A 19,281-nucleotide genomic window follows, 5' to 3' on the forward strand; every position below is an offset into this window, starting at 1 on the left:
TGTCTTGAAATTATTAATAATTTTATCTTTGATTTTGTGTTATGTAAGTGGGGCAATGGAGCACGTGCATTAGGAGAGGAGATACATTTAATATGTGTCTATCTTTTCTTGCCACTCCATTCACATAAAATGCTCTCAGTGCAATGAGCACAGAATTCTAGTGAATGCATAATGCATGGGAATTTGGTGAGATTCAAAAATGAGGTGTTATGTCTATGACTAAGTTTAGGTGCTGACAGCCTGAAAGGCTACACTTTATTGAGTCAAAATTTGCTTTGAATGTGGAAGCAAGGCATTCTAAGAAACACAAATGATTGTGGAAACCTCTCTTGGCCTTCTGTTCGCCAATTACTTATGCTAGAAATCTATAGTAATAAAAGCCTAGGTAGCATCATGCCCTCGTGCATGACGTCATCACAAGATGGCCGCCACAATGATGGCCGCCACAAAGATGGCCACCACAAGATGGCCACCACAAAGATGGCCACCACAAGATGGCCATGTGCACAGTGGAGGTGGGGCTCCGCGCGGTGAGGCTGAGTGTCTCACAGCTCCGCGTGGCGCAGAGGAAGCGGGTCTCGTTGGAGGAGGTGGGTTGCGGCAGGGGAGGGCAGTTGGGGGCGATCGGACTGGCAGGGGAGGGCAGTTGGGGGCGATCGGACTGGCAGGGGAGGGCAGTTGTGGGCGATCGGGCTGGCAGGGGAGGGCAGTTGCAGGTAATCAGGTTGGCAGGGGAGCAGTTTGGTGTCATTCAGGCTGGCAGGGGAGCGGTTAGGTGGCAATCAGGCTGACAGGCAGAATTGGTTAGGGGCAATCAAGCAGGCAGGCAGGCAAGCGGTTAGGAGGCATTGGTCCTGGATTGTGAGATGGATCCCAGATTGGAGAGGGTGTAGGCTGGGCTGAGGGACACCCCTACTATGCATGAATTTTGTGCACCAGGCCTCTAGTGATAATATAAAAGGGGAAGGATAATTCCTTTTTTTCCTAATCCTCCCAAATTTATTAGTAACCCAAAGGTAGACAGTGTTGGTGAAATGTGCTGGTACAAAGAAATGAAGTTAAGAACAGTTGAGTTAGTTTTGTGCAGTATTTCCACTCTTCTGCTAAGAATGAAATACATATGCACGTAGGAGCTGTGAAGTATGAATTGTGTAATTTTGGTGATTCCACATACCTTTTAAATGCCCTTGTATTTAAACACTTACTACAATATAAATATGAATAGTAAACTCATACTAATAATTAAAAATTTTAATTTTTCTAAACTTAGAAGGACATTAAGTAGCAAATAAATAAACACCATAAAACATCATGGAAGAAAAGAGAAGCTTTATGTTTCAGTATTTTCAGTAGCACTTTTTTCCCTAGCATTTTGAACAAGGGATTTTGTGCTTTCATTTTACGCTAGGCCTCACCAATTATGTTGCCAGCTCTGCTTACAAGAACATTCACTGAATTTCAAAGCCTGTTCTTGATCAGCACAAACTCGAAAATGATAGCCAGTAAATTGGATTTGCAATTTTCTTTTATGATGGATGGAGACAATATCATTGGACACAATCTAATCTTGCTTTTAGATAATTAATTATTTTTGCTGTATCGATGAGTCTGAGGCCAAATAAGCCTGCTTAAATGAAGGAAGTGGAAGGGGAAGAGATAGTAAACCTCTCATTGGACTTCAGTTATTTTAGGAGAAGGAGTTAAAGAACAAGATTGTGTGGAGGAGGTGCCAAATGCGGACGCTTTTGGGGGCTCTTTCATTCTTTTATGATGAATTGCTTGTGAGTGTGCTTAGGAGGTTCTCAAATTCATTACTGTCTCAAGCTCCATCCATAGCACTGATAGGCTGGTAGATACTTGGTGGCTAGAGACATGAAGGGGAAAAAACAGAATTTAATTAAATGGCTGAGGATTTTTTAAGAATTCATATGAAGTTCATCTAATTAAAGATCAGGTTGTGACACACTCTTCGGCAGGGGAGGGTGCCCAGGGGCTTGAGCACAGAGAGCCGGAGGGCTATGCTGCTGAGGGCCCCCCAAACGGGGTGGAGGAGGTGTGACCACGGCTCAGATGGAGGAGTGGAAGAGCGGAGCCTGGACAACTTCTTCCCCAAGAGGGACAAGAAGAAGGAGCAAATCAACTGGCAGCGAGCGGGCAGTGGAGCTGGCGCCAGGGCCGGCGGGTTGATGGCCCCACCGTAAGCGGGGAGGGGGGGAGAGGGTTGGGGTGGAGGGAAGTGGGAGGGGGGGAGAGGGTGTGAGGGAGCCTCCACAAGGCTGTGCTGATGGATGAAAATTAATGGAAAGAATCTGAGCAAGAAGAGGTTGATTATAGAGGCCTCAGAGTTCAGGCAGTGCAAATAAGTGAAAAGAAAGAAGATAGTGAAAAAAGAGAAGATCCAGGTTATAATTGGGAAGAAGGTGGAGGTGGAGGTGGTAGTGGTGTAGAAAAATCTTCAGGTCCCTGGAATAAAACAGCTCGGGTACAAGCACGTCCTGCTTCTGTAATTGTTACAGAAACCCCGGAACCAGCAATGACTAGTGTGTATCAGCCTACTGGAGCCACGGAAACCCCAAGGAAAACACCACAAGAACTGCTAGAAATATACAGCTATACATAGTTCCCATCCCTGAAGTCCACTGCCAAGCATGTAGAAAGCCGAAACAGGCACTTAAAATGAATGCTGTCTGGGGTTAAATGACCACATATGGCACATCCACATTTTGTTTATGGCCATGAATTTTTTAAGATTATGTAAAATAGGAAGATATGTAAATGATGTCAGGTTGAAATAATTGTGTTTTATTATTTTTTTTGGGGGGGTACTTGTAAAGTAAAGCCCACATTTTTGGCTTTTGAGACCTTTTTGACTCTGGGACCACAGCTGGCTTGAATTTAAATCTCCACTTGGACTTGCTCCTCTGCCCTGTCCTACAAAATAAGGGGCAATGATTCACCACACTCATCCTGCTTTATCTGATCCACTCCCCTGAAGTAGAAGTGAGGAGTAGTCACTGAATAATAAATAGGACTTTAATTGAGTGAGAAAATCGTTGCCCTTATTTATGCATAAAGAGAGAGGTATTGTTTATTATTTGCTAACAGTAAAAGTGAGTAGAAGGAATCACCAGGTTATTAGGTTTTTAACTTTCCAGTTGTCTTCAAGTTGGTCCCAAAATAGGTGTGTAGTTAATAGCACTGAACACTACAATAGATTTGCTACCACAGAAAATGGGACCATAGAGCTTCAGTTACAGTATTCTATGTTTTCTGTTTAATTGAAGCCTTAAAAATGTTTTAATAGGAATTTTATATACTAGTTTTCTCCTCCTGCCTCTCCCTCAAGATTCCTCTAAGGGGTGGCTTTTTTTATTTTTCCAACTCAAGGAAGAATATTTTAAGAACAACCTCAGGAAATTTTTACTGATTACATATATTTTCCCTTAGGGATAAGGAAATGGAGAAGAGCTTTGAAGTAGTAAGACACAACACTAGAGGTAGGGATGAGTGTTTAAATAAAACAGGCCCTTAAACTTCAGCTAGACAACCATTATGCTGGGCTTAAAAATCAGAAAAGCAGCCACACATAACACAATTAAGAAATGGTCTTTGCTAACACTTCTCAGGTAACCACCACCAACAGCCATTCATCATCTGATCTCTGCTGGATCGACAAAAGATGCAGACCCCTCGATCTAAGTGATCAGCCCTGTTGCACTATGAAAGTTTCAGGTGCCGCAACTGCTCTTTATGTATATTGAATTTAGAGGGTTTTTCATTGTTATAAATGTGTGCACTAGATTCAGCAGAGATCTTTCATAATAATTACTCTGCAATACAAAACCAAACCAAACCAAACCAAACCAACAAAAAAACACACCATAAAAACAAACCCACAAAAACTGCAGCCAGTGGTCATTTCAAAATCTTTTTATGTTCAGATACTGAGCCTTTGTAAAATTGACTACCTCAGATTTGTGCACTCATTGTGGACTTTATGTAAACGTCTGGATAAGAAGGTTACAGCTATTAAGTAGATGTGAAACTAAATTGAAACCAGCTTTCCTGGATTCCTATCAGAAATTTTGCAGAAAGTCAGCCATCTGGTTTCTGATCTGCTGTAAAAGATGAAAATTTCAGCGATCTTAATTAACTTGTCCTGTGCCCCACCCTTAAGGAATATTCTGTAGTGGGCTGTGGCTGTGTTTGACTTCCTACATGCCGCTGTCAAAAGAACTGATGTGTTTAGATGCTCCATGTAGGGCTGTGATTTATAATTTAAACTTTTGTGTTGTATTCTGAGGTAACCACAAATTTCCATCAAGTGGGAAGGAGGTGTGGGAGGAATAATCCTGTTTCTTTTAGTAATTTGTCATTTGGGCAGTACTTTTTCTGTGTTCCACATTAAGAACTTTTTTTTTCTTTTTTTGCTTTGACTTGGAAGAAGTCCTTTGACAGAGCATATTACTTGGTTAAGTAAATGACTCGAAATATACATTAGAATTGTGAAATGACTGGTAAAATTGCCAATCCCTAGGAGTGGAACCAAATAGCCTTTGATATAAAGGGCAGTGGATACAGGGCTCTCTACTTCAAGTGCTGTTAAAGTCTCCTCGAATCAGGTCCAAAACCTAAAGTTAACTGCAGTTTCTGCTCAAGCCAGGGATTCAGTGACCTGTTCTTATAACTTAACTTAGAAGGAAAGTGAGCAGAACCCCAACCTAAAATTCACTTATGTTTCATGGATCTTGCATGATCTTTGACAATTCCAGATATACTTGTTGTGCCCAAATTTTTAAGTTATTGGACATTCTGTAGATATAGTGATTGTCCCAGGGTAGCTCTGTTATCAACCTTCTGGTGAGTCTTTATGTTGTTCATTTGGAAAGTCAAGGGTGAAAGACAGGTAATACAGCACTTCTGTTTTTTATAATTACAACTTAAACTATCCAGTAACTTTTAGTCCTTAAACGGGACTTCAGGGAGATACTCAGGATTACTGATAAATAAGGTTTCTTTCCATCTAATGAGATAGTCTGATAATTTTCTAGTTTTGTATCTTTGGTTCAATAGAAATATTCAAAGTGGTGTGTGACCACTTGATGCAGCGTCTGGGTTTCTCTGTAATAAATATCCTTGCCAAATGGCGGGAGTTGCAGACTTGCTACTGGCAAGAGTGAAGCAAATGGGTGAGTAAAACAATCCTGTTGTTGGAGCATATTTCTGTGGGAGTAAACAAAAACAAAACAACAACAACAACACTGGTTTTGTTTAAAACACAAACACAAGCATATACACACAAACACAAGCATATACACACAACACAAGCATATACAAACACCTTTCCATTTAGACATCAGTGCTTTGAATATGTGAGGTTGGCATTGAATACAGCCAGTCTATAGGACAGGTTAAAAGACAAGATCTAACACATAAAGCTAACAAAGTAAAATATACTTGCTCTTTAGATACCACCACCTCCCTTTTATTTTTTTCTTCTTATTGACAATTGCCATTTATTATAGTGTAATATTGCTGGTCTGTTCTTAATAGTTACTCAGAGTCTGGATTCCTTGGAGGGGTCTTTGCTCTAGGAGACCCTGGAGTCATTTTCATGTGAGTCTGAATGCTTTCATAACTTGTATGGTATGTCATAAGTAAGCAAGAAACAAGGTGTTTCAGGGTTAAAGACTTCAAACTTAATTATTGAATTAATACATATTTTGCTAGGTCCCTTTAAAAAATCTCTTAAATTATGGAAGTGAAGTCCTTTCCTTTACTTGTTTTCCACAAGTAAAAGCTAAAGCTTCAAAAGAAGAAAGATGGGTGAGGTTTATAAAATTTTCAAATTAGTAGTTGTACAAAATAAAAGAAAGATAATTCATTACAAATATATTTTTATTACCGATAATCATTTCCCCCCTAAATGCTCATGAACAATCTCTTTATTACTTCATAATGATAGTAATAATAACAAGCACAATTTATTGTACTTATGTGGTAGGCACTATTGGGCTTTACACATATTAACATATATACTCCTTGCAGCAACCCTATAAAGTACTTATTTTCATTTTACACACAAAGAAAATGAAGCACAGAGGTGTTAAGAAATATGCCACGGCCACACATGCAGTGAGTGGTGAATACAGAATTTAACTCAGGTTGTCTGATATCACTGCACTGCTCGGTTTCTCAACTTTTATCTTAATTTCATAATTTAGAATCAATTTTATGATACAATGAAGTGATATTGCCATATGCTAATACAACATTTGGATTTAAGACTCTGTATTCTGGTTATAATGCATAGTATTTTGAAAATTAGAATAATAGTAAAAATATTGCTTAAAAATGTGTGAAGATATGGGGAATTTACTGTGCTATCTGGGTTCTGAGAGAAACTTAGATTTCCTTATTGGTTGTTATACCAGAAATGGGATTGGTAAATGCTGCTATCATGGCACTGAATTTTTTTTTTTTATTAAATCTTTATTGTTCAGATTACATTTGTTCCTCTTCCCCCCCCCCCCCCCCCGCAAAACTCCCCTCCTTCCAGTTCCCGCCCCACCCTCCGCCCTCACTCCCCACCCACTGTCCTCATCCATAGGTGCACGATTTTTGTCCAGTCTCTTCCTGCATCTCCCATTCCCCTTTCCCCCCCAAGAATAGTCAGTCCATTCCCTTTCTATGTCCCTGATTCATTATAATCACCAGTTCATTCTGTACATCAGATTATTTATTCACTTGATTCTTAGATTCACTTGTTGATAGATGCATGTTTGTTGTTCACAATTTGTATCTTTACCTTTTTCTTCTTCCTCTTCTTAAAGGATACCTTTCAGCATTTCGTATAATACTGGTTTAGTGGTGATGAACTCCTTTAGCTTTTCCTTATCTGTGAAGCTCTTTATCTGACCTTCAATTCTGAATGATAGCTTTGCTGGATAAAGTAATCTTGGTTGTAGGTTCTTGGTATTCATCACTTTGAATATTTCTTGCCATTCCCTTCTGGCCTGCAAAGTTTCTGTTGAGAAATCAGCTGACAGTCATATGGGTATTCCCTTGTAGGTAATTGAGCCTCTTTCTCTTGCTGCTTTTAAGATTCTCTCTTTGTCTTTTGCTCTTGGCATTTTAATTATGATGTGTCTTGGTGTGGTCCTCTTTGGATTCCTTTTGTTTGGGGTTCTCTGCGCTTCTTGGACCTGTAAGTCCATTTCTTTCACCAGGTGGGGGAAGTTTTCTGCCATTATTTCTTCAAATAGGTTTTCAATATCTTGCTGTCTCTCATCTTCTGGCACTCCTATAATTCTGATATTAGTGCGCTTGAAGCTGTCCCAGAGGCTCCTTACACTATCTTCACACTTTCGGATTCTTTTTTCATTTTGCTTTTCCAGTTGGGTGTTTTTTGCTTCTTTGCATTTCAAATCTTTGGCTTGATTCTTGTGCTCCTCTGGTCTGCTGTTGGGTATAATATTCTTTATTTCAGTCAGTGTATGCTTAATTTCTAGTTTCTTTATCATAGCATCGAGGGTCTCATTAGTTTTCGTGAGGCTCTCCTCAAGTTTATTGCAAGCCCTCCAAATTGCGTTTTTTAGCTCTATATCCTCCATTTCTGTCATGTTTTTTGTATCCGCATTTTTTATGCTTTCTTGGTGCACCCCCTTGTGGTCTTTGTGCGCAGTCTTGTTCTAGTTAAGCCTTGATTGTTGTAGTTAATACTAGAGGGATTTGACCACCAGGCCGACTGGCTGTGGGAATCAGCTGTGGGAAAACTTCTGTCCTCTGGGGAGGTGCTAATCTAGCCTTTGCCTGAGGCGATCCGGCAAATGGCTCTGCGCAGGGCTTGGGCGGGGCGGGGCGGGTCACACGGGATCAACAGGGCGGGCGGAGGGAGCAGTTATGGCTGCTCTCAGTCCGTCCCCAGGGGCTCTGCCTCTCTGTCTCAGCAACCGCTGCATACCTCCGAGGGACCGTAGCCAGACAGTCCTGCTTCTCCCGTTTGAGTCTGGGTCCCTAGAGACTCGCCCGGATCTGGAGCTCAGAGTCTGAGACTCCCTCCTGATTGAAAATGACAACCACGCCCTCAACCACCAGCCTGCTTTGCGTGCGCACCTCCGTACCTTTAAATTTTCCACACTGCGCCTCCTCTGAGCCTTGGAATGCTGTTGTCTTTCCTTCTAGTTGAAGAGTCTCTCCTCAGCCAGTCTTCCTGTGGTTCTGGATGATGTCCGTTCCGTCTTTTAGTTGTATTTTTGAAGTGGTTGTTTGCGGCAGCAGTCTCTGGTGTTTACCTATGCCGCCATCTTGGTCGGAATCTCATCATGGCACTGAATTTGACTAGATTGAAAATGCCAGGCAGGAAGACTTTGCCTCTTGCTTCTCTACAGAGCAGGAGGTTACATAGTTTTATGTAATTAACTAGAAGCCCGGTGCACAAAATTCGTGCACTGGGGAGGGGAGCCTTCAGCCCAGCCTGCCCCCTCTCACAGTCTGGGAGCCCTCAGGGGATGTCCTACTGATGGCTTAGGCCTGCTCCCCATGGGTAGCGGGCCTAAGCCACAGTCTGGCCACGGAGGCTCGGAGCAGGCTCCGTGTGTGTGTGTGTGTGTGTGTGTGTGTGTGTGTGTGTTTGTGTGTGTCCACTGGGGGTCTGCCCCGAGCTGCGCCGTGGAGGCTTGGAGCAGGTGCCCCTCTGTGTTGATCTCTCAGGCTGCAGGCTGTGCCTGCATGTTGTTCTCTCAGGCTTGGGGTCGCGCCTGGCCCCTCCTCCTGAGCTGGTCGTGACAGTTACGGAGTACCAACCTCATTTGCAATATATATATATGTCAGTCAGCAATAGAAGAGTCTGAAGACAGCATTTACAGACATATTAGAGCCTAGCAATATTTTTTTTTCTTTTCTTTCTTTTGTTTTTAAAATTAAATCTTTATTGTTCAGATTATTACATTGGTTCCTCTTTTTCCCACCATAACTCCCCTCCACTCAGTTCCCACCCCACCCTCCGCCCTCACTCCCCACCCACTGTCCTCATCCATAGGTGCACGATTATTGTCCAATCTCTTCCCGCACCCCCCACAACCCTTTCCCCCCCAGGAATAGTCAGTCCATTTCCTTTCTATGTCCCTGATTCTATTATAATCACCAGTTCATACTCTTCATCAGATTATTTATTCACTTGATTTTTAGATTCACTTGTTGATAGATGTGTATTTGTTGTTCATAATTTGTATCTTTACCTTTTTCTTCTTCTTCCTCTTCTTAAAGGATTCCTTTCAGCATTTTATATAATACTGGTTTGGTGGTGATGAACTCCTTTAGCTTTTTCTTATCTGTGAAGCTCTTTATCTGACCTTCAATTCTGAATGATAGCTTTGCTGGATAAAGTAATCTTGGTTGTAGGTTCTTGGTATTCATCACTTTGAATATTTCTTGCCCCTCCCTTCTGGCCTGCAAAGTTTCTGTTGAGAAATCAGCTGACAGTCGTATGGGTGTCTGATTTTCTTTCTCTTGCTGCTTTTAGGATTCTCTCCTTGTCTTTTGCTCTTGGCATTTTAATTATGATGTGTCTTAGTGTGGTCCTTTTTGGATTCCTTTTGTTTGGGGTTCTATGCGCTTCCTGGACTTGGAAGTCTATTTCTTTCACCAGGTAGGGGAAGTTTTCTGTCATTATTTCTTCAAATAGGTTTTCAATATCTTGCTCTCTCTCTTCTTCTGGCACCCCGATAATTCGGATGTTGGTATGCTTGAAGCTGTCCCAGAGGCTCCTTACACTATCTTCACATTTTTGGATTCTTTTTTCATTTTGCTTTTCCAGTTGGGTGTTTTTTTTTTATTTCGTATTTCAAATCTTTGACTTGAATCTTGCGATCCTCTGGTCTGCTCTTAGGAGTCTGTATAATATTCTTTATTTTAGTCAGTGTATGCTTAATTTCTACTTGGTCCTTTATCACAACATCAAGGGTCTCATTAGTTTTCTTGAGGATCTCACTACATTTATTGGCAGTTTCTAGAAAATTCTTGAAAAACCTAAAAAGTGTGGTTTTGTACTCTATATCCAGTAGTTTGCTTTCCTCCATATCTGTCATTTGTGTCCTGTTTCTTTGTCTTGGCATTTTTTATGCTTTGCTGTGTCGATAGAGTGGCTTTCTGTGCTAAGTGTCCCAATTACCTGAGGTAGACACTCTTGGTGCACCCCCTTGTAGGCTTTGTGCACAGTCTTGTTGTAGTTAAGCCTTGATTGTTGTAGGTAAAACTGGGGGGATTTGATCTCCAGGCCAATTGGCTGTGAGAATCAGCTGTGTCTACAGTGGGAGAACTTCTGTGCTGGAGACACCCTTATGGGGCAAGACTTGCTTCAGTGGGGCTTTGGTGCTCACTGAGTCTGCCCCCTAAGTGTGTCCCTTATGGATCTGAGTTGTAATTGGAAAGTCCCACTCTGACGACTGGGTACACTGGCTCTTGTATCTGAGGAGGTGCTAATCTAGCCTCTGACTGCAGCTATCCAGCAGAAGCCAGCTGTAAAGTAATGCAAGTTGTCCTGGATCCTTGTGGCAGCTGCAAGTTATTTTCAGATTACAAAGGGCCGGGCCTTTCACATGCAAAAACCTCCATGCTTGGCTTGGGCGGGGCAGGGTCCCAGGGGATCAACAGGGCGGGCCGAGCAGCCAGCAAGTAGTATGGCAGCTCTCAGTCCTGCCTTCAGAGGTCCTGGCTGTCGCTGCGAGTGCCTTCGAGAGAAAGCTGCCCTCTGGGTCCGACCGATGCCAGACAGTCCCCTTTCTCCCGTATTAGCCTGGGTCCCCAAAGACTCGCCCGGAACTGGAGCTCAGAGCCTGAGACTCCCCCCGATTGAAAAAGACAATCGTGTCCTTGGCCGCCAGCCCTCTCCGCATGCGCTTCCGCACCTTTGTATTTACTTCAGCACCGCATGCACCTCCGCACCTGCTGGGGTCCAACCCCAGCAGGTCCAGGGGTCCCCAAAGGTGTGGACGGAGTCGGTGAAGAAGGAATGACATGGGGTCAGCGTTCAGTGATCATCATAGTTGGGTTCCTCAGCCAGGTTCTATCCAGGTTCTCCTGCCATGTTCTGTCTAGGTTCTCCAGCCAAGTTCTGTAGCCAGGTTCTGTCCAGGATCTTTTGCCATGTTCTCTCCCTAGGTTCTGGTTAGGATCTGATGAGGATCTGATGAGGATCTGATGTGGATCTGATGAGGATCTGATGAGGATCTGATGGGGATCTGATGAGGATCTGATGAGGTTCTGATGTTTATTGTCTAGTTACATCCGTATTTATACCAGCCGATTTTAATCCTGTCAATTTCTATTACAAAGGTTAGGGCGTTTCTTATCTCCATTCCAGGGAGTAAAGATTATGTAGCTTAACTACCCGCCTGGCACTTAACTAAGGGATTGTATCCCCTCCCTAACCTCAGGGAAAAATCCCCACCTGGGGAAACAACCTTTCTCGGAGAGGTGACTTTGGTTAAAACACATAGCACCAAGAAGGTGAGCAAACATATTAAGAATAGTATGCCATATATGCCAGGTCCCTTGAAACAGCAAGGATGGACCGGCTCCCGTCATGGGATTGGACCCCAGCACGCACCTTTGTATTTACTTCAGCACCGCACCTCCTCTGAGTCTCGGTATGCTTTTCTCTTTCCTTCTAGTTGTAGAAATTCCACTCAGCCAGCCTTCCTGTGGTTCTGGATGATGTCCGTTCCGTCTTTTAGTTGTATTTTTGAAGTGGTTGTGCGAGGCAGTAATCTCCGGTGTTTACCTATGCCGCCATCTTGGTTTCTCCTAGCAATATTTTTGAGAGAGGATTGCCTGTTGGCAACCTGCCTAAAAGGCAGATTAATATAGAAATTAAGGATGGAAAAGATGGAGAACTCCAAAAAATATTTGTTGATTTGATGTTATTTGGTTCTGTGTCACTTTGGTTATCTCTTTCTATGCTCTTCTTGTGACTAGCCAGTCTCTGCTGCTTCCTTCATGTATTTGTGGAAATCACATCCTTAGGAAGAGAACATGATGAGATGGTACCGAATAAATGGCCTTTTAATTGCACTTACATATCATATGTATTCAAGCATAATAATCAGAACTATCGAAACCATGGCAGTATATTATTTATTATATTACCAGATCCGTAGGAAATTCTGTGATTAAAGAATAAGGGTAATTCTCAATACCAGTAATACAGTATCAGTACGGTTAGTGACTGAGTTTTGTATCTAATTAGGAATTAAATTATTAAGCATATGTCCCTAATTACCAAAAGTGAAAATTAAAAAGATCCATTTTTATTTATCAAATTGGCAATAAAAATAGCTTTTATTCAGTGACAGTTAGGAAAATGGGCACTCATACACTCTTGAAAGGGAGTCAACTGATATAATCTTTCTAAAAGGCAATTTAGCTATATATGTATCAAATTCTTAACATGCTTGTACTCTTTGACACAGCAATCCCATTTAGAGGACCTTATATTTAGGCAATATTTCATAGATTGTACAGTCGTGCACCACATAATGATGTTTTGGTCAATGACGAACAGCATGTACAATGGTGAACCCTTAACATTATAATGGAGCTGAGAAATTCCTATTATCTAATGATGTTGTAGCTGTCATAACATTTAGCACAACGTATTACTCCTGTGTTTGTGGTGATGGTGGTTTAAACAAACCAAACCTATGCTGTCAGTCATATAAAATTATAGCACATACAATTGTATACAGTACATAATACTTGATAATGATAATAAATGACTATGTAATGGGTTATGTATTTACTATACTAATTACTATTTGATTGTACATGTACTCTTTCTAGGGATAAAAAATGTTTTCTGTAAAACAGTATGCTGTGATATACTTGCAGCAGTCTTAGATATCTTGTGTTAATCATATCTTTTGTTTGCATAATTTTATCTTGTGCTTGATTTAATCTCATGTTGTTTTTTACAGTAAGAGTTCTATACAGGTTTGTAGCCTTGGAGCAGTAGGCTATACCATATAGCTTAGGTATATAGTAGGCTATAGCATGTAGGTTTGAGTGTAAGTACACTCTATAATGTTCACACAGTGACAAAATTGCCTAATGACATATTTCTCATAACATAGCCTTATCATTAAGTGATATAACATTTAGCACAATATGTTATTCCTGTATATTTCATATGCTGAATTTACATCTCTTCACTTTTTTTACCCAGCCCCTCAAACCTCTTCCCTCTGGCAACCCTGTTTGTTATCTGTATCTATGAGTCTGTTTCTGTTTTGTTTGTTCATTTATTGTTTTTAAATTTATTTAATTTCTTAATATTTTATTTTTCAATTACAATTGATATTTAATATTATTTTACATTAGTTTCAGGTGTATAGCTTGGTGGTTAGACAATTAATGTAATTTACAAAGTGGTCCCCCCAATAATTCTAGTACCCATCTGGTACCATATGTAGTTATTGCAATATTATTGACTATATTTGATATGCTGAATTTACATCCCTATGGCTATTTTGTAACTACCAATTTGTACTTCTTAATCTCTTCACTTTTTTTTTATCCAGCTCCTCAAACTCCTTCCTTCTAGCAACCTGTTTGTTATCTGTATCTATGAGTCTGTTTCTGTTTTGTTTGTTCATTTATTCATTTATTTTTAATTATTATTTTTTTATTTTTATTTTTTCTTTATTGATTAATTTATTTTGTTCTTTGGATTTCATCTATAAGTGAAATCATATGGTTAAATATTGTTTATAATAACCCCAACTTAAGAAACAACCTTACTGTCCATTAATGATAATTTACTATTAAATCATGGCAACTGCCTAAAATAAAATAAAAAAGGCAGGAGAAAAATATTTAATGGCACACTTACAAAGATGTTTGTAAGATAATTATAATATACTAATAGCCTTGTGCACAAAACCGTGGGCCAATCGCTCACCAGTAGCTCACTGCTGCCCTCTAGTAGCTCTCTGCCTGCTGCCCCACCCTCCTGTAACTCTTTCCCCCCTCCCCCCCGCCCCCGTTTCCCCTCATAGCTTGCTGTCCTCCCCACTCCTGTAGCTCTCCACCCTCCACTTGTAGCTCTCTGCCCCACCCTCTTGCTGATCCTTGATCTGGTCGTTACATGGTCAGTGGTTACGCTTCATGGTGTAACAACCATTTGCATATTACATCTTTATTATATAAGATTTTAAGCAAAAAAACAATAAAAAACTGTGTATATAATATAATCATATATTTGTGAAAAAATACTGTAGAGGAAAGTACCAGAAAAATGTATATCAAATGGGTTAGGGTGTGGGCTATACGGCTGGAAATTTCCCAAACTTTGGAAGGGTGTTCAAAAAGTGCTGAATAATCAGAAAGCATAACTACCAGATGAAATCTCATTATAATTGTTCTTTTCTAAACAATGCAACAGAAGCTGAAGTATAGTAGGATCTTTTTAAAGTTCTTGGCTAGTAAATAGCAAATCTAGGATATATACTTAGCCTCCCTATCTCCAAATCTCATAATTTTTCTTTGAAATCACTTGGCCTCTTCAGAGTAGATGAGGACGATACATTCTACTCTGAAATTTGTAGCCAGTAGTCAAAGTAAATTAATATATGAGTTTTTAAATGGATTGGATCGATATACAATAGGAGTTTCCTTCAGTAAACCAGTTTCAATCCAGTAAACCGATTTCAATCCAGTAATAACTAAGAAATAAGAATTTACTTGTATAAGAATCCTAATATTACTAATTAGAGTATGTTGATCCTTCAGGCATAGTTTTAATGTATTTTGGATGATGGAATTTTTGATATGGAAAAAAGGCCTGCTATACCTATTGGTTCTGGGTGAGGATGAGAATAATTACTGAGTGTATGTGGTAGTTTCAGAAACTACAATCTCTCATATTTCTTTGTGCTCTGAGAAGTACTTTCTAAATACGTAAAGAACCTGCTCATTAATCCCCTTTCTTGAATTCTCAATAAAACATAGAGAACTATGGAATTGACTCAAGACTCCTTCAGTAAATGACCTAGGATGCTACAAGAGCATTGGTTGATTTGGCCACAACTGTTTAACTGTCTCAATTTTCCAAAAGGATTTAAAGTTAAGGTATATCCATCTATCATCCTTATCGGCTATTCAATGTATTTTAGAGGGAGCTTGGAATATCTCAAAGGACATCATTAGCCTTAGAGACAGAAGGTGTTGGTTTAAGTTCCTGTCCAACCAACCACTAACAGTGTGACCCTAGATGAAATCTTGCCCTCCAGTGGCCTCAAGTTATTTATCTAAAAAAGGATAAGTGATAGCTTATATCATAAGAATTGTTATGAATATTTAAAAAATGAAAGTTAGTATGAGAAAGTGCTTTTAAAATGCCAAACTACTGTGCAAATCAGAAGAATTATTATGAGACCTGAATGTTGAGTCACCATAAGTGGCACTTAGAAAGGAGGAAATATTTACTTCTTTTAGCATTTTCTTCCACCCAGTTTTTTAGCTGCTGCTATTATAATAACCGAAAGATGCCAAATCTTTGGGATTGTAATCCAAGGTATATAGAGTGAATATCTCTTTTTTTTTCTGTTTAAAAGAAAATACTGTGTCCCAAACCTAATAAAGCACAATGTTTGGTAATTTGTGTGTTTTTTAAAAAAAATTGGAGGCAGAATTTGACATTTCCTCAGAGACAAGTCCAAATTGAGGTTGAGAAAGTAAAGTCTAAGTTCTGTAAGAAGGTGCCATAAAAGAAATTACTAAAATAATGGAAGAAAAATATTTTTTCTTAATAATAATAGTATCACTTTTTAAACTTTATTTTACTACTAGAGGCCCGGTGCACGATATTCGTGCATAAGAAGGATCCCTAGGCCTGGCCGGAGATCAGGATTGATCAGGACCTTCCAGCTGCTGACAGGGGCCTCCCTTCCCTGGCTACTGGCTGCCAGCTGGGGCCTTCCTTAGTTCTGCGCTGCCCCTTAGTGGTCAGCACACATCATAGCAAGTGATCAAACTCCTGGTCTCCTGGTCGAACTCCTGAGGGGACAATTTGCATATTAGGCTTTTATATATATAGATGTGTGTTAGGTACTCCCCTAAGACCTTATCTAATTTTTACAACATCCTTCTAAGATACATATTATCCCTATTTACAAATGAGGTTAATAGATGTTAACACATTGTGTACCGCATAGAAATCTCTAAGACATACGTCAGGGACCGCACGTTTTTGGGCAAACTGCAGGTTATTTAAATCATCATAATGCACTTTAGGTGTTGTTTTTCAATAATTATAACATTTTTATTTACAAAAACAATTAAACAATTAAACAATTAAAGTTCCTAGTTCTTTTTTAATGTATGGTACTGTGTAAAACATTTTTCTCTATGAAGAGGGACCAAACAAAATTTACATAAGTATCTAGATTCGCTCCTTTTTCCATGGGCGTGAAAAATGAGAACACTCGTGAGTGGTCCTTAACAGATGGCACACAGAACACGAGAAAACTCCTGAGCAGTACGAAATGTGTTAAATAGTTTGCTCAAGGTCACATAGTTAGTAAGTAGTGGAGCTGTGGTACAAACTCAGATGGTCTGAATGTTGAGCTTGCTCTCTCAACCACTGTGCTAACCTCTAGTAAATACATAACTACCATCTGCCAAGCTAAGTAAGAGAGAGTTATGCAATGTCTTGCCAAAAGCTTAAGATTTTGCATGGCGGTTTTCGTAGCTATTATTAGTTATTCCTGACTATCTTATTTGCAGATCTACATCAGAGTTTTTGTACTAGATAAGACTTAGAATAAAAATGATGCATAGATAGATAGCAATAGGCTTTTTGGGTATCCAGAGAAACATGCTCATGGAGAAGAAGCAGTCTTTGGAGATTTGGTCTTTGACTGTAGTTTTATTTAGCAATTACTAATTGAGCATTTGCTATTCCAGGCTTCACAAAATGTCTTTTTCTTCCAGTAATACTAGTGTCTTGGAAACGGAGTCTTCTAAGAAACATTGTCTCCTAGCTGCATCATTGTACATAGTTTCTCCACACTTTTGGAGACCAAGGGAAAAGGGCTAGTCCAGAACTCTGGAAAACAGAGAAATTTGTCTTAGACACAATACTTATAACCTAAGTACTTGATGAGTCATCTGTGTAGCCCCAGCTCTCTGAACCCAATGACTGAAGGGAAGATGAGCTTACAGTGGATGGTGTGCCACATGGTGTCTTGCAGTGGCCTCACAGACTTTGGCTTTAAGTCTGAGTGAGAGACACTGAATTACTTGAATCAGGCCATGATGGACAGCAGATGGGCTTTTATTTGAAAAAACTGCAATGGGAAGTCCTTATGCTGTAAAAATTGCCTTAGCATTCTCAAGGGACAGAGCACTACAGCTCAGAGGAAAGAAAAACCATACTAATGGAGTTTTCTTGTTCACCTCTTAGGTCAGCATCACTCCTTATACAGGCATCTGACTTTTGAACCATTAATTTTCTCTAGAGAATTGCGGTATGTTGGCTTTTACTGTCCCCCCACATACATGTTTTTTCCTTTAAGAAACTAAAAAAAGACATTTCCTGTTAGTATTTAAGAAAAGACTGTTTCAATAGTTTTCAACTATCTGTGAATCATTTTACCAGATGATTATTATCAAGAAGAAGCATTTCATGGTAATTTATATATTTAAAATAAAATTAAATGCCTGGTTGAGCTCTCTGTGATCTGCAGTATAGGAAAACCTCCATTGTATATTTCTTCTCTTGAAAGATATCCACTTGATAGCACTCTAGTTTTTATTGTCTTTACCAAAAGAGTTGGAAAATGTGGTGTACACAAGCTCTCTTCTTTGTTTTCCATTCCCTTGTTAGGTCCTGGCATCAACCTCTACCACTATTCAAAAATTCCCCCTGAAAGGCTGAATTGTTCAATGATTTTTTTCTTTGGCTTCATCCTCTTCCATCATGCTTGTAGTATTTTACAAAATTGACAACTTCTCCCACCTTGAAAGAATTACCTCCTACCTCTATTGTTGTATGTTCTCCTATCTCTTACCCTATTACATACTTCTCCTTTCTTACTGGAAAAGCATCTCCAGGTTATGGGAAAATGGTTGGTTCCTTTGTACCTATGACTATTGAAGAAAGGGTGGGAAAATGAGAACCTAAAAATGTCCTGGTACTTTTGCCTTCAGAATCAAGAAGTCCAATAGAGTTCAAGGAGGCTGGCCAATAACTGCTGCTTTATTGAGCCTTTGGGGAGACAGCCTACATTAGCTTCTATCCCCTTGAATGCTGCTTGGATTTCTAAGAACTTTTCATAACTCTGGAGGCAGCAGGAACAATTCATCTTTAATTCTGAAAAGTGTTAAGACCAGCTTAGCTTCTGATAACCCCACTGGTATAGTCTGCATTCCTCACAGGTATGGTCCAATATCTATCTCAGAGTTATCCTTTGAAATACAGTTATGAAGGAGAGTGTTAGAAAAAGCAGCCTTTCACCCTGGCTAGTGGTCAGTGGGTTGAAGGGTCGCACTGTACACCAAAAGGTTGCAGGTTCAAGTCCAGTCAGGGCACATTCCTAGGTTGTGGGTTTGATCCCTGGTTGGGGTGTGTGTGGGAGGCAAGGGGCTGATGTTTCTCTCTCATATTGATGTTTTTCTCTCTCTTTCCCTTTCCCTCTCTCTAGTAATCAATAAAAACATATCCTCGGGTGATTGAAAAAAATAAGAAGAAAAGGAAAAGCAACACTCTTACTTTGCTAAACCTGAAAGGGACTTTAGTTACTTGTTCACCTTTGTACTTCTGAGGGAATTATCCATATCAGAAAAACTGAAATTATATATGAGGCAGAATATAGGAAATGCTACACATCACCTGAACTATATTGATGATACAGCCTTGAAAGCATTGATTATAGGAATAGACAAAAGTTTGGAAAACTATATTTTTAGCAGGCAGGGAATTTTGTAGAAATACCACATTCAGTTTTCTGTTACTCCAGGATAGGATTGGCTGTGTAATTACAGATGTGTGGCAGACACTATGTAACAACAATTTCTTCCTTTCTTATATAGCTCTGGATTTGTTGTGAAGCAATGTGCTATTGTCTAAGCCAATCATGATGATCCTGTTCTTTGCCATGTAGTCAGTTTCCCAGATTCCCTTTCAATTTAGGAGGGTTCATGTGGCCCAGTTCTACCCAGTGCCACACAAAGGGAATTCAGCTGTGGTATCTGAGAAAGCAGTTTTACTCCCTGTTGAGAGAG

At 40.0% G+C, this 19,281-nt stretch overlaps 2 pseudogenes; both read left to right on the forward strand.

The window, feature by feature from the left end:
• Positions 1-421: 421 nt before the first annotated feature.
• On the forward strand, positions 422-2,680 carry LOC139012862 (protein CDV3 homolog pseudogene; annotated as a pseudogene).
• Positions 2,681-5,143: 2,463 nt separating this feature from the next.
• LOC139012864 (zinc finger BED domain-containing protein 5-like) overlaps positions 5,144-19,281 on the forward strand; it is a 38,775-nt pseudogene continuing 24,637 nt past the window's right edge.

Source organism: Myotis yumanensis, unplaced genomic scaffold (assembly GCF_028538775.1).
Source record: "Myotis yumanensis isolate MYYU_CA2020_CCGP unplaced genomic scaffold, mMyoYum1.0.hap1 SCAF_6, whole genome shotgun sequence".
NCBI classification, from domain to species: Eukaryota; Metazoa; Chordata; class Mammalia; order Chiroptera; family Vespertilionidae; genus Myotis; species Myotis yumanensis.